The following is a 15,635-nucleotide window of genomic DNA, read 5'->3' on the forward strand; positions in this document are numbered from 1 at the left end:
GGAAAGCGCGTCTCGGTGGGACCCGGGAGCGGGTCCCTTTAACCCGCCTCCTGAGGAACTGACCACGGACCAGACACGACCGCCAGCCTGCTCCACCCCCACGGCCTAGCGGAGCACTCATGGAAATAAACCGCCTGCCCCCCGAGCCCTAAGGTGAGCCGAAGTCAAGCTGCAGCCGCACACACAGCTCTGGAGGCTCAAGTCCTGGGGAACTGGAAGGTGTCTGTGCCCTTATCAGCCTCTGCTTCTGTGTTGCTAGTTCAGTCCAAATGTGGCAGTGAGCACCTGCTATATTCCAGCACTGGGCTAGGCTCCCAAGACACAAAGGCTGGTGATACACAGGGTAACAGACAGAGAGAGACAGATGATTTTTTTTTAATTTTTTTTTAACGTTTATTCATTTTTTGATAGAGACAGAGCATGAGTGGGGGAGGGGCAGAGAGAGGAGGAGACACAGAATCCGAAGCAGGCTCCAGGCTCGGAGCTGTCACGGCACAGAGCCGGACGCGGGGCTCGAACCCACGGACCGTGAGATCGTGACCTGAGCTGAAGTCAGACGCCTAACCGACTGAGCCACCCAGGCGCCCCCAGATGATTTTTATAATACCACGTGGCGAACCCCGCAGCTCTGTAGAGGGTTCTTTTAAACCTCATCTCTGTGTCTTGCCTTCCTCATCGGATCAGTTGTCAGGTCTGATGAAATGTCAGTCAGGCAGTTTCGCAGAGAGGGGTCTATACATTTTTAAATAAAAGATTTCCAACATGCAGAAATGCTCCGAGAATAATCTGCATTGTGCATAATGGAGCGAGGGCACCCTCCTGTTTATCTTCTCCCTGTCTGTTGAGACACGGGAACTGGCCTGCAATGTACAAGGTTGACGGGCACGGGCCTCGTCGGTTGCCCTGGCTGTGTCCCAGCGGTGCTGGTTCCCATCCCTCAGAACAGCACTCAGGGTGGATCTGGAGGCCGGGTGTCACAGTGGAAGGAACCCATGGCTGGGGTGAGGCTCTCGGGGTTTAAATCCTGGTTCTCCCGCTGGGGGGGGGGGGTGTCATATAACGATTCCTGCCATTTCCTGGGGGTCTAGTGTGTGCTAGGGCTGTGCTGTCACCCAAAGGACATTATTGAGTCTGACAAGCCAATGCATAGGTACCCTTGTCCGGATGAGACAACTAGTGCTCCAGAACTTGCCCCAAAGCTCTGAAAATGTTCGTGGTAAGGCTGGGCTCTGATCCCACCTCTGTCATGACACCAAAGCTCATACTTTTTACATCATGACGAGTACTGCCTCCCGTATGTGGTCCAGCCTCTTGGAGCCTCAGTGTTCTCACCTGTGTGATAGGGACAACGAGGCCTCTCTCAGGGGACCATGGGAAGAATGAAAGAAATTGACCTGCAGAGTAACCAGCGCAAGGTGGGTGCGTGATTCCTGTTTCTCTCCCTCTTCCTCCTTCCCGCATACTCGCCTCCCTCTGAACTGTGACATCCTAGCACTCTCTGATCACCGTGTTAGCGGTAAGGTTTTAGAACTTCTCGCCCCGGACGCCGGGTCCCGTGAATCACAAACGGGATGCCACGGGGGGATCCCTGCAGACAGCGCTAGGGATTACGCGCTGGTCCTCGCAGGCTCCTACGAGTAAAACACCGTCACTGTGTGTGTGACAGCAAGCAGCACATTGGTCTACGTTCCGTTCTGGCAATTCTCTCGTTCACTGTGAACGTCTCCGTGCTGATTTCAGCCCCGCTCGTGCGGGTAGATCTGCCCCAGTCACACAGCAGGTGTGCCGAGGGCACATATTCAGACGGCAACTTTTGGTAGCGTCTGGGGCCTCCGGGCTTTCCGTAAGCCAAGCCCCTCGCCCGGCCCCTGAGCGCTACAAGTCAGAGAGGATGCAAATGCCAGGCAGAACTGATGGAGTCACATGGCCCGCTGCTTTTCGATCTCACAATTTCACATGCAATTTATGGGTAACCAGAGGTGCTGAATGTAAAATATGAGCTAAGCCAGGCAAGGGCCCGCATGGAGACGTGGGAGAGAAGGGGCTGAATTAGCGAGTCATTTGTCCGGGGGTGGGGGGTGGGGGGTGCTCCTGCATCGTAATGAAGTTCCGAGCCTGCCCTCCAATTTCTGCAGACAGGCTGACGGTGCTGGCCGCTGGTCTGGCCCAGGAGACACGCAGTCCTTTCAAGACCCACTGAACTCTGGGTGGGGGTGGGGAAATGCCATTCTTTTCCTTTGCAGTTCATTTAAATAAATGGGTATTTTTTTTTCTCCCCTTAAAGGAAGGAAATTAGGTTTTTCTGCTTGACTTCCTTCGTGCCAATTCTTCCCTCATTCCAGCACTTGGCGTTCGGCTTAATCCTCTGTAATTAAAGCGCTTTGAAGATACCACTTGTGATCAACACGGTCCCCCGGACTTGCCAGAAGTTTTCATTTTTGTTGCAGATGCTGGTGGGTTCCCGGGGGCACCTGCTTCAGCCCTTCCTGTCCCTGCTGCTCCGGGGCACAGAGAGGGTCCCTGCCGTCGTGAACACCCACAGCTGTCTCCCAGCTCTCAGGGCAGGGGGGACGGTCCCTGCTTTCAGTCGCAGAGGCAGGACTGGCAAAATGAGATCCAGAAAACCGGGGCGTGGTCTGAGTGGACACATTCCAACGACAGGAGGTTGGCATTTCCTCGACCAACAGCCACCCTCAGTGGTCAAGACCCCACTTTTGCCTCATCTATCTAATGGCTCGGCGGCCGGTGGGGCCGGCTGCAGCTCTGGGCGTCTTGCTCATCAACCACGGCAGCCCCCCTCCCCGGACGGCCCGAGACACTCCAGGAGGATTTGCGAGAGACTCATCGACAGAGGCAGAACCTCGCTCCTGGGCAGTGTGGACGCTCCATCACGGTGTGGCCACCACACGGGGGCTCCCGAGGGGTGGTCCCCATGAGGGCTCACTGTTGCCACCACACGTGATCATGTGCACAGATGTTCGTGTCCATCTCTAGTCACGGAGAAGAGAACCCGGTGTGGACGTAGGGGGCTCCTCGCTGCCCCTCTCTCTACCCAGAAGCTTCCCAGCTGGAGGTTTGCATCAGACTCCAAGGAAGGCTCTGGCCAACGTGACCTTTGGAAGGCTCGCTCAGCAACAGAGAAGACCACAGATGGTGGTGAGGTTGGTGGGGGTGGGGAGAGACCACCCGTCACCGTTCTCATGCGCCAGCTTTGTTTACAGTCCTTTGTGGGGCCCCGCAATGAAGGCCCTCAACAGACACACAGGAGACAGTGACTGGCCCCTGGACCGTGTCGCGGCCACGGGAAATGCTCAGTGCACCTGTGTCACCAAGGATACGCCGATTCCCCTACAAGGCTAGAGGCTTCAGAGTCAATTAAGTGCTGACACCTTGCACATCTTTTTACACTTTTATATTTTGAATCGCCTTACATTGATGTCCAAGCCCACACTCTTTTAAAAAGTTCATTTCTTTTTGAGAGAGAGAGAGAGAGAGAATCCCAAGCAGGCCCTGTGCCATCAGTACAGAGCCAGACGTGGGGCTCAATCCCACGAACCGTGAGATCATGACCTGAGCCAAAATTCAGAGTCAGACGCTTAACCGACTGAGCCACCCAGGTGCCCTCCAGTCCACAACTTTTTAAGAATCAGGTCAGTAGAAATGAATCAAGGTGAAGTCAGATCAACCTCACAAGAAATGCCATTTGGGCATCATTTTTGTCCTGATTGCAGAGTATTAGAGTTATCTTTGAGCCTTCCAGATCTGTTCTTTGTTTTTTTAATTAAAAAAAAATTTCAATGTTTACTTATTTTTGAGAGAGAGAGAAAGAGAGAGAGAGAGAGAGAGAGAGAGAGAGAGAGAGAGAGAGCAGAGGCAGAGAGAGAGGGAGACACAGAATCCGGAGCAGGTTCCAGGCTCTGAGCTGTCAGCACAGAGCCTGATGTGGGGCTTGAAACTCATGGACCATGAGATCATGACCTGAGCTGAAGTTGGATGCTTAACCGACTGAGCCACTCAGGCACCCCTAAATTTTTTTTTATTTATTATTTTGTATAGACTGAGCGGGGAAGGAGCAGAGAGAGGGAGGGAGAGAGAGAGGATCTGAAGCAGGCTCTGTGCTGACACCAGAGAGCCCGACTGAGCCACCCAGGTGCCCCCAGATCTATTCCTAAGTTCCTAAAACATGTCTGGGAAGGGTTCAAGGCAAACCAGAGCCCAGTGTGACAGGTTCGTCAAAATCCACCAACAAGAATAGTGAGAAAAGTGAACAAGTCGGATGGTTCGGAGGAGAGTCTGGAACCGAAGGGCGAGTCGGCTGAGACAGAACGGCCAACCCACAGAACCAGTCTGTTCCAGGACCCTGCGTCTTTCCTGCTGAGGCCGGCGCCTGCGATGGAGACGCTGAGGTTCCTTGTGACAGACGTGAGCCACGGAAATATCCATCACTCTGTCCTCTAGGCGACCTTGTCCGCCTCAGAAGAGAGAAAGCCAGAGTCGGTGCCCCAGCCCTTTCTGGTGGGAGTGGAGGCTGGACGTCCGCGGAGGGAGCACTGTGCTGACCTCGCCGCACACCAGGGTGACTTTCCTGCTTCCCCTAGATTTGCAGGTGGGGTTCAGCTCTTGAGGGAGAAATGAGAGATAACAGAAGGGTCCCTGCATGGGATGAGCCAATCTCCTTTCTTACAGGTTCCAGGTGTGATGGGCACCACGGTGAGCTAGGAGCCAGGGGACCAGGTTCTAGTCTAAACGTCACCACCACTGAGTGGCTGTGTGACTTCAGGTGTGGACCCTGGCTTCCATACCCCTAAAGTTGGGCTGTTGTACCACCCACGACCCCTAGTCTTGAAGGACAGGTGGGAAGCAACAAAGAAATAAAGGCAGAATATAAAGCAGTACACACATATAAAATATTATTCAAGAAAGAAGAAAGGAAGAAAGAAAAAAGGAAGGCAAGAAGAAGACATATTCCTCAAATCAACTAGTGTAAATAGACTTTTCTACACCAGGTGAATGACATCAGAAGCCTTTCTAGCAGCCTTAATTTTTATTTTATTTTTTTAAGTTTATTTATTTATTTTGAGAGAGAGAGAGAGAGAGAGAGAGAGAGAGAGAGAGAGAGAGAGGGGGGGGGGGGGAGAGAGAGAATCCCAAGCAGGTTCCACGCCATCAGCACAGAGCCTGATGCGGGGCTCGAACTCACGAACTGCAAGATCATGACCCGAGCAGAGTTCGAGAGTCGGACGCTTAAATGACTGTGACACCCAGGTGCCCCTACCAGCCTTAATTTTAACACTTAAAGCCAAAAATTCTTGAATGAGCCTGCCCATACATAGTGACAGGAGCGATGGGATCAAATGACTTTCCTCCCGCCCCCCCAACAAATTAAATTAAAGACCACGTGGTCTGCTTCTATCTTTTGCAAAGGTACGCGCTCCCTGTTGAATTTGATCTGAACCTCTAAAATCTGGATGTGGTGTTTCCCTGATTTCATTCCTTTCTTTCCTGTCTTGATCAGATGTTCTGGATACGCTCATGTTGTCTGCTTATGGCTCATTAGTTCCTTCCAGAAGATTCTCCAGACATGAAGAGAGATGATCAGAGGACAGGAGCTGTAAACAGTGTGCCCCCAGTATGTATTCTCAGCACTCTTACTTTTCTGACCTACCACGAAATTCAGCAACCCTCCACATCCTTCCGTGCCTAGGACATTCTGACAAATCTACTGCAAAAGTTTCCAAAGGGGATTGAAGGTGTAATTTTCCAGCTGTTACATAAAGGGCACTCTCCACTTTATAACCTAAGATTCTAGTGCTAACCCAGCACCGACACACCGACCCCCATATACATGACTTTCCTTTCCCGTTCGATTTACCCGATGTGCCTGCTTGACCTGACAGACGAGCTGTTGGAAGTCTCGAATGACCCTGATCCTGGGAGGGATGGGTGGACGAGAGGGCCGTGCTCCCTAAGTTAACAGAGGGAGCCTTTAAACATATCTGAGAGTTGTGTTCCATCCAAACATAGTTATCTTTACAGAATTATACAGATCCATGCATCACAGCTCAGTTACTTGCAGAATCAAACTAAATCGGACAGAGTTTCTTTGCACCAAACTACAATAGTAATCCTACTGACCCAGTCAAGGTTCATGGGGCCATTCCCCCAGAAAAGGTCCAGGGGAACAGGATCCGGTGCTGAGTCTGGGGGCTAAGAGGGCAGATGCCACGAGGCTGAGAGCTCCCCTGGCCTATCTGGGGGAGCATCTACTCTGTGTTGACAAAATCAGTGACTTCATCACTGACTCAACACCAGCCATCTGTACCATGGCCATAACTTCTTTACAAATTTTATTAAAAAATTTTTTGTAATGTTTATTCATTTTTGAGAGACAGAGCACAAGTGGGGGTAGGGCAGACAGAGAGGGAGACACAGCATCCGAAGCAGGCTCCAGGCTCCGAGCTGTCAGCACAGAGCCCGACGCAGGGCTCGAACTCATGAACCACAAGCTCATGACCTGAGCTGAAGCCTGACACTCAACCAACTGAGCCACCCAGTAAAAGTTTTTAATAAAATTTATTTTGAGAGAGAGAGAGAGAGAGAGAGAGAGAGAGAGAGAGAACATGAGTGGGCAAGGGGCAGAGAGAGCGGGAGAGAGAGAATCCCAAGCAGGCTCCATACAGCACAGAACGTGACGTAGGGCTTGAACCCACAAACCATGAGATCATGACCTGAGCTGAAACCAAGAGTCAGATGCTTAACCGACTGAGCCACTCAGGCGGCCTGAATTTTATATTTACAGGGGACCTTCTCATCCTTATTTCCATTTGATTCCCCACAACAGCTTTATTAGGGAAATGTTAACATGGCCATTATCACCATCATCCTTACTTTAAGGGCAGTGGGTACTTAAGTGACTTGCCCAAAGCCAGTTGCCCGCTGGCAAAGGTGAAAGGGCAGGGGCCCCTGACCCACTCGCCCTGCAGTGAGCGTCCTGGGTCAGATGGAGCCAGAGAAGAGGCTTGTCCCTTCCACCAAAGCCAGCAGAGCCTGAACCTGTTCATTGGGGGGCTGGGCCAGAGCCGAACCCCCTTAAAGACAGGGTACTGTCTCTGCGCTGGGTGGCCGGCTTCTCAGGGGTGCCAGCGGGTGAGCTCATGTGGCGCCAGACGGCACATGATGAGCGGTGATGCCATCAGAGAGGGGAGATTTACATTATTAAAAGCCACGCCGGGAAAGGTGACAGGTGGTAGCACCAGAAAGCTAAGCGTGAGGGGAGCATGTGCAGGACCAGAAAATGGAGCCCAGTAATGAGATGTGCTCGCTAAGGAAGTGCTTCGGGGAGTGGGGGTGGGGGTGGGGGGGAAGTTCCCCGAAGCTCCTGTCTGGTGCATGTGTCAGCCTCAGCCCGCAAGCCCAGCAGGGAGGAAGCATGGCCCGGAGGGGGGTCTGCAGCCAGGGAAGGGCTGCTGGGGGCCAGGCAGCCTCTGGGAGCGAGGTCCCTCGCTCCAATTAGCAGGCCGGGGAAACGCTGGCCGGGTGGGGAGGGTGGAGGCAGGCACGTTTCAGGGGCTGGTCTGGCAGCAAGGACTGAACTGTGACAGCGGCCTGCATACAAGAGGCCCCATCTCTTAGCTCATCGCGTTAGGGAACTCATTTCGCATGGATGAGCGGGTTTTAAAACGCATCCTAAGACACAGTCCTTCTTGGGTCCAAAGCGAAGTGGGACGTGGGGTTCTCTGGACGAGCAGCTCCAAGGCTAAGGGCACTTGCTGTCTGCCTGGCCTCCCTAGGACCGTGTGGAGGGCAGCCTGGAGGCTGGGGCACACGCTCTGCCCACAGGCTGCCTGGGTTTGAGCTCTGGCTGCACCGTTTACCGCGGTGTATCTGCACGAGTGAGTGAACCTCCCGCAGGCCTATCTAGAAGCTCGTCCTGACGACAGTACCTTCCTAGCGGGGTTACGGTGATCATGAAAAGAACCGCTTATGACTGTGCTGCACATGAGTGTTTAATACATGCCAGCTATTCGTTTTTTTTTTTTTCAACTTGTTTTCAACGTTTATTTATTTATATTTGAGAGAGAGACAGAGCACGAGCAGGGGAGGGGCAGAGAGAGAGGGAGACAGAATCCCAAGGGGGCTCCTCACTGTCAGCGCAGAGCCCGAAACAGGGTTCAAACTCATCGAGCGTGAGATCATGACCTGAGCTGAAATCAACAGTCGGACATTTAACTGACTGAGCCACCCAGGCGCCCTTGAAATTTTAGTATTTTAAAAATTTATAATATACATGTACAAATTACTATTGTTGAGGGTAGGAGTCTACTGGAAAGATCATACACTTTAAAGTCAGACGCCAGTTCTTACCAGTTGTGTGACCGTGCACATTTTATTTTATTTTATTTTATTTTATTTTATTTTATTTTTAAAGTTCATGTGGCGAGAGTGAGCACGTGTGCACATGCGCGGGAGAGGGGCAGAAAGAGAGGGAGAGAGAGAATCCCAAGCAGGCTCTTCACTGATAGCACAGAGCCTGATGCAGGGCTTGAACTCACAAACTGTGAGGTCATGACCTAAGTCGAGATCACAAGTCGGTTGCTTAACCGACTGAGCCACCCAGGCGCCCCTAAACATATCATTTTAACGTAGCTTTCTCATCAGTGAAATGGGGATAATAATCCCTACGTGGAAGGATTTATGCGATTCTTAGGCAAAGAGTCGTGCCAAGCCCTTGGCACCAAGCGGGTCTCCATAACGATCACGGTCACGTTGAACCCACACACGGGGCGGCCCTGTGAGAGCATACGCCGTCAGGAACCTAACACAAGGTCATCCCTCTCCCAGCAATGCCTTCAACCACCTCTGACCCAGGGGTTCAGGAGACCGTGACCCTTGCTGGTTTATGCCACACAAGAGGCCTGGAGACACAAAGTGTCACCCCACTGCTGCAGGACGTTGCCGAGGCCACCTCGCCCCGGGCCCACCAATGTTTACAGATCCAAGGTTAAGCTCAGGACTTCCAGTTCCCAGCCTCTCTTTCTTCTGCCTGAATTTTGGCAAATCCTGGGGAAGGGGCAACTGTAGATTTTTCCGAATGCTGGGAAGGAAAACTACTCTGGCTAGTTTGTGGTTACCATATTTTATCTCTTGAAATACCCCATCCCAGAGATAAAACGGCACAGAAGGACCTTCTGAGAGAGGAGCAGTGGGCACGCCTTGCATCAGAGTTCTTTCAGGCGCACACAGCTTGGCACTGGCACTTATTGTTAATAAGGGCCCATTTACCGCTAAAGCTCACTCATGTGTGACGACTGCACAGCTAAATAGTAGATCTGTCGTTAAATAGCGGACGCTCAGGAAATGTCACATCTGCCGACGCAGACCCCGGCTGTCGCCAGAGAGGCGCTGTCTGCCTTTGGAAACAGCAGGACAAAAGGGAAAGTTACTTTTCTTTTTCTGCAGCCCGTTTTATTATAAATATGAAAACCGCAGCTTGCTAAGCGGACACTTGACGCTGTGTCTGGACCTCACTGCTGCGTTCTCCTGGGCCTGGGACTTTTTACTATCCCACGGCTTCCGGTCTAGGGAAGTGACACCCAGAACTCTGAGAATAAGTCGAGTGACCCAGTCTCGGGACCACCTAGAAATACCAGCTGCCAGATACCGCACGGAATCCGGGGAAACACCGTAATAAACAACCTGTTGTCTAAAACAAAAAGCCATTCTTACCATCTAATAATTAGGTATGTACCTTTCTTTTTTTTTTTAATTTTTTTTTTAACGTTTATTTATTTTTGAGACAGAGAGAGACAGAGCATGAACAGGGGAGGGGCAGAGAGAGAGGGAGACACAGAATTCGAAACAGGCTCCAGGCTCTGAGCTGTCAGCACAGAGCCCGACGCGGGGCTCGAACTCATGGACCGTGAGATCACAACCCGAGCCGAAGTCGGACGCTTAACCGACCGAACCACCCAGGAGCCCCAAGGTATGTACCTTTCTGGTATTCATCTCTGACGCCCATTTTCGATATGAAACGATCACTTAGGAGCACTGTCCGTTCAGAACTGTCCGTTCAGCATTAAGACTTTGCCAGCCTCTAGGCTGCTTGCCTGGCGGAGGGAGCACAGGCATCCTTGGAGCCCACCGGAAAGGTGGGTTCGGAGCAAGTGGGGAATCCTTTCCTTAAAGAACCGTGATACGCGACCCCCAAGCCTGGGCTCTTGTCCAGTGTGGAACCCCGTAGCCTCAGTCTCAGGCAAGAGGAGAATCAGGTACGTGTCCTAGTGAGAACAGGCGTCCGGGGAACTTTGGGGTCAAGGGGCTGAAATCGGGAACAGGCTTAGCTGAAAGTTAGGAAGTTGGGTAAATTAACCTGCATCGAAGGCTGACAAGCACTCAGTGGACTGCCCCACCGAGCCCTACATTCTCACGACCCCCGTACGCTGAAGAAGGGGAGAAGGGGCTAGAGGAGCAGAAAGACGCCAAGCCAGTCCCAAGTCCCGGGCCCTCGGTAAGTCTTAGATTTTCATCCTCAATAAGAAAGAGTACGAGAGTGCACTCACCCCGGCATTAGCCACAGTCACCCCCGATTCCTTGTCTGTCCATTTCTCTCCTTAGAAGTGTATCTGTGCTGTTCCACTACACACGCGTGAAACACACACTGTTCCCACTGGGGGGCCACGGGGGCAGCCCGGTCTCGTGACGTAAAAGGGATTCCGTTTTGGATTACTTTATTTTCAAGTCGTAGGCTTGGAACGGAAGCAACTGTCACCCAGTTCGGCTCCAGTGAGCCCCAGGCTTGCTGAGGACGATGGCATGACACAGACCTGGACAGCCCGCGGGGGAGGTGGGTGATGCGCTGGAGAGAGGAGGGGGTGAAGGCCAGCCGGGGGTAAGTGTGAGAGAGAAACTCCTGCCCCCTCTGGCCAGGGGTGAGCCGCTGGCCCTTTGGAGTCCCCCTCCCCGCCCCCCTGCTTGGCAGAGAAGCCCTCGCTGGTGGCAGGACCCATGTTCAAAGCAGAATGGGGAATTCTAATAGCGAGGATTATGCGGAGGACATGTTTTCTCTTTCTTTTTTTTTAAAATTTTTTTAACGTTTATTTATTTTTGAGACAGAGAGAGACAGAGCATTAATGGGGGAGAGTCAGAGAGAGGGAGACACAGAATCTGAAACAGGCACAGAGCCCGACGCGGGGCTCGAACTCAAGGACCAGACCGCGAGATCATGATCTGAGCCGAAGTCGGCCGCTAAACCGACTGAGCCCCCCAGGCGTCCCTCTTTATTTTCTTTTTAAAATGTGGGTGTACAGGGGCGCCTGGGGGGCTCAGTCGGTTGAGCTCAGGTCATGATCTCGTGGTCTGTGAGTTCGAGCCCCGCGTCGGGCTCTGGGCTGACGGCTCAGAGCCTGGAGCCTGCTTCGGATTCTGTGTCTACCTCTCTCTCTGCCCCTCCCCCACTCTCTCCCCAAAATAAACAAACGATAAAAAAATAGAATGCGGGTGTAGAGAATGAGATGGAGGTCAAGGACGAACGTGTGCAAGTCCGGTCTTCACCTAACCGCATTCTCCTCCAGGGTGCATAGGGTAGGGTGGGAAAAGAACAAGCCAACAAATTAAAGCAGGTCCCCGTATTCCAGCAAGTGACTAGAAAGCCGGGGTGTGGAGGAGGCCTGGGAGGGCAGCGTGTGTTCCCTGCGGGGCAGGGGGGCTTTGGCAACCTTAAACCAGAGGCACCTGATCGGGAAGAGGCACGCCTGCACAGGAGCATTTAAAAGCCCTCCGGGTACGTCGAATCTGAAGGAAACGCCAGAAGCATTTCGCCTGCGCCGCGGTGGGTAGTCTGCAGCCTCGGCTTGCCGAGCTGTAAAAGCTAACTTTGCGTTGGTCCCACGGAGACGCTCCCCAGGGCCTTTTGTATCGTATGGAACCTGCTTTCCTCCAAGACCAGGATGCAGAGGGAGGCTCCATCGTGGCTCCGTAGAAGGGACGCTGCCACCGGCTGTATGGCATGGCGGTGTCCTCATCATGGAGCTCTGCTCCTGGAACCCGGCTTGCAGAGGGCTCTTTCATCCTGCCTTCTGGGGGACCTACACCTGCCCTCTTCGTATTTAGGGCGAGCCTGAGCCCTAGTCAGATCAGAGTGGACTTAGAATCTCAGCAGCTTGCCCAAGAGACACAGACCGATCAGAACGAGGCCAGTCGCTCCCCCAGACTCCCGGCCACCCCCAAACCGGTCTGGTGTATAAATACCCAACTCGGGAAGCAGTACCTCCATCAGTTCATTCCTTCATTCCTTCAGCATTCGGCTGAGTAAGTACTTCTTAACCTGGGCCAGGCATCCAGGGCTCTGCAGGTACAAAGAGCTTAAAAACCAGTTGTGTCTTCGAGGGGCTTATAGTAACAGGAGTGGTACAAAAGAGCTCTGTACTGGGGCACCTGGGCGGCTCAGTCGGCTGAGCATCTGACTCTTAATTTCAGCTCAGGTCACGATGCCAGGGTTGTGGGATTGAGCCCCACATCGGGCTCTGTGCTGTGGAGCCTGCTTAAGATTCATTCCCTTTCTCTGTCTCTCTCTCTCTCTCCCTCTGCCCCTTTCCCCTGCTCGCGCGCTCTCTCTCTCTAAAATTAAAAAAAAAAAAAAAAAAAAAAAAAAAAGAGCTCATACTGAGGTACACTGAGGGCCCAAATGGGGCAGGGGGATTTCCACCGGGGGAGAGGGACCAGGCAAGGTTTCATGACGATGATTGTCAGTGAGGCTTGGAAGAAAAGTTGGGGTCTGCAAGGCACCCAAGTCAGGCGTGGGGACCCCAGACAGAGTGAGTGTGTGGGCAAATGCATGCAAATGAGGTAGCTACAGGGCTTTGGGTCAAGTTTCTTAGCTTCCCTGTGCCTCGGTTTCCTCATCTGTAAAGTGGAGATGGTAACAGGGCCAGGACCTCATAGAAGTTGTTACGAGTTGTTACTGCTCTTAAAGAGCCTGGCACACGGTGAGGGCCCCGTGAGTGTTGTTTTGCGGTTTTACTCTGACTGTAGCTTAGGGTGGGCGTGGTGGAGGAGGGATAAGAAATTCAGCTGGAAAAAACACGGATATCAGCGTGCGGACAGACGTCTTGTCCAATCTAAAAAGTCTGTACTTATCCCAGACAATAGGGAGCCACTGAAGGTCAGAGAATGGGAAGAGCTGGGAGGCCTCACTGCTCAGCAGCAAAGCTCCAGGGGCCACGATTTCCTCATCTGAAAACACTAATAACATTCTTCACTGGGGCTGTTAAGAAGTCAAAGGAGAAAACGCTCGTGCAGCTTGCACTTTTATAGCACAACCTTTTAAAATGTGCTGACAAGGGGCACCTGGGAGGCTCAGTCAGTTAAGCATCCGACCTTGGCTCAGGGTATGATCTCGCAGTTCATGAGTTCGAGCCCTGCCATCGGGCTCTGTGCTGACAGCTCGGAGCCTGGAGCCTGCTTTGGATTCTGTGTCTTCCTCTCTCTCTGCTCCTTCCTCTGCCTGTGCCCCCCCACGCCCCCTCAAAAAAAAAAAAAACAACAAATCTTTAAAAATAAAACATAAAAATAAAACGTGCTGACGATTTGTTCAGTGAGTCTCCGTGGGGCGCCAGAGGAGGACCCACAACCGTGCAGTTGGGAGTCGGCTGAATGCACGTGCGCTCAGTGCTGGCAGCAGCCGTGAGGTTTGACAAGGAGAATAATGAATTAGGCCACCACCAAATAAATATTTATTAAAATGCCAATGAGCAAGGCACTCTCCTTACCCAGGGAAGCAAAGCATGCCAAAACATTTGCATTCAAGGGGAGAGCCAGGGACAGATGTGCGCGAGGACACTCAGGAAAGGAGAATGCTGTTTTACGGGAGTGTCTGTAAATCCACAGGACGCAGACTGCTCCGTTCTAGCCACAGAAGAGGCGTGCCGGTGGGAGCTGGGGGGCTGCCTGGTGGAGGAGGAACAGCAGCCTCTTTGTCCCCAGGGTCACATATCATCTCACGAGACATTTTTCTTTCCTGCCTCATTAGTGACTGGGTCTTTCTTTCTTTCTTTCCTTCTTTCTTTCCTTCCTTCCTTCCTTCTTTCTTTCTTTCTTTCTTTCTTTCTTTCTTTCTTTCTTTCTTTCTTTCTTTCTTTCGTTCTTAGGTTATTTATTTTACTTCGAGAGAGAGAGAGTGCAAGGGAGGGGTAGAGAGAGAGAGACCCGACCAGGCTCTGCACCGTCAGCGCAGAGCCCGATATGGGACTCGAACTCACGAACCGTGAGATCATGACCTGAGTCAAAATCCGGAGTTGGACGCTTAACCGACTGGGCCACCCGGGCGTCCCTAGTGACTGGGTTTCTAACACGTTAGGGGAAACGGCATAGATTCTTTACTTTGTAAACTTTGATGGCAAGTGGCCGCCCAATATGGTGTCCCTAGGCACATTTTTTTGAAGTAACAACAGTGAAGTAACAGGTTCCCAGGAACGGATTTTGTATCAGCACATGAAGGAAAGCTCGTGTTGTCTTACTCAAGAGCAGCAGGCCACTCAAACTTACCCTATTGGTTTAAACACAGTTTGTGAGCCACCCCCAGCCCCGCACCCAGAGTTGCTGACTCAGTACGTCTGGGATGAGGCCTGAGAATCTACATTTCTTCTTTTTTTTTCTTACTATGAACAATGCTGCCCTAAGCATTGTGTCAAGGGTTTGTTTTTTTTTTTAATGTTTATTTTTGAGAGAGAGAGAGACAGGGTGTGAGTGGGGGTGGGGCAGAGACAGAGAGGGAGACACAGAATCTCAAGCAGGCTCCAGTCTCTGAGCTGTCAGAACAGAGCCTGACACGGGGCTGGAACTCACAAACTGTGAGATCGTGACCTGAGCTGAAGTCGGATGCTTAACTGACTGAGCCTCCCAGGCACTCCGAGAATCTGCATTTCTAACACACTCCTGCTGATTTTGCTGCTATGGGCATCATGCTGGGAGAGCTGCTGTGCAGTAGGTATGTTGGCTTCCTCCTCATGGAACTTTCCACCCAACTCCATCGGGAGTCCAAAACACAACTGACGTGGATGTTACATTCTGGGAAAATGACAGTCTTATTAATTTTAAAGATTCTGGCAGCTAAAGAAAGAACATTTTGGTGCTGTCAAAACAGAAGTGGCTTCTGACTCTCTGTTCCATCACCTACTCGAGGAAAATTCTTGAGTTCTAAAGTGATATATATAAGTGTTGACCTTAGGAAGGATCTCTGGGATACAGAACTCTTCTTCTGAAAGTAGCCCCAGTCTTCGGTCTATACTTAACTCGGTTCTGTAGATCTTACCTGCCCTCACGGCTTTTGTTACCAGTGGGGAAGCATAGACTTACCACGACAGAATCCAAACCAACCTTTCCTATAGGTTCTCTTCAGTTTCTCTTTCTTCGAAGAAATGATTATGGAGGGTCTTCTGAAATTTTGCTTCTCAGGAAACCAACATTAAAGGAAATCAACAAATCGTTCCAAGACCATTGTTCCTCCTGGAGAAGGCCATGCTGGCTTTCCAGCAGTCTGTATGTGAGTATGTGCATGAGTGTGAACGTGTTTGAGAATAACACTGAACACCTTCATTTACAATTTCTAGAATCAATAAGCCTTTACGGTTGAGTAGGAC

General features: G+C 51.7%; 1 protein-coding gene across 2 annotated transcripts in view; it reads right to left on the reverse strand.

Annotated features, from left to right (window-relative positions):
- Positions 1 to 15,635, reverse strand: part of KIF26B (kinesin family member 26B) — a 472,500-nt gene that overhangs the window by 91,906 nt on the left and 364,959 nt on the right. The gene's annotated exons all lie outside the window — the stretch shown is intronic.

Source organism: Prionailurus bengalensis, chromosome E4 (assembly GCF_016509475.1).
Source record: "Prionailurus bengalensis isolate Pbe53 chromosome E4, Fcat_Pben_1.1_paternal_pri, whole genome shotgun sequence".
NCBI lineage: Eukaryota > Metazoa > Chordata > Mammalia > Carnivora > Felidae > Prionailurus > Prionailurus bengalensis.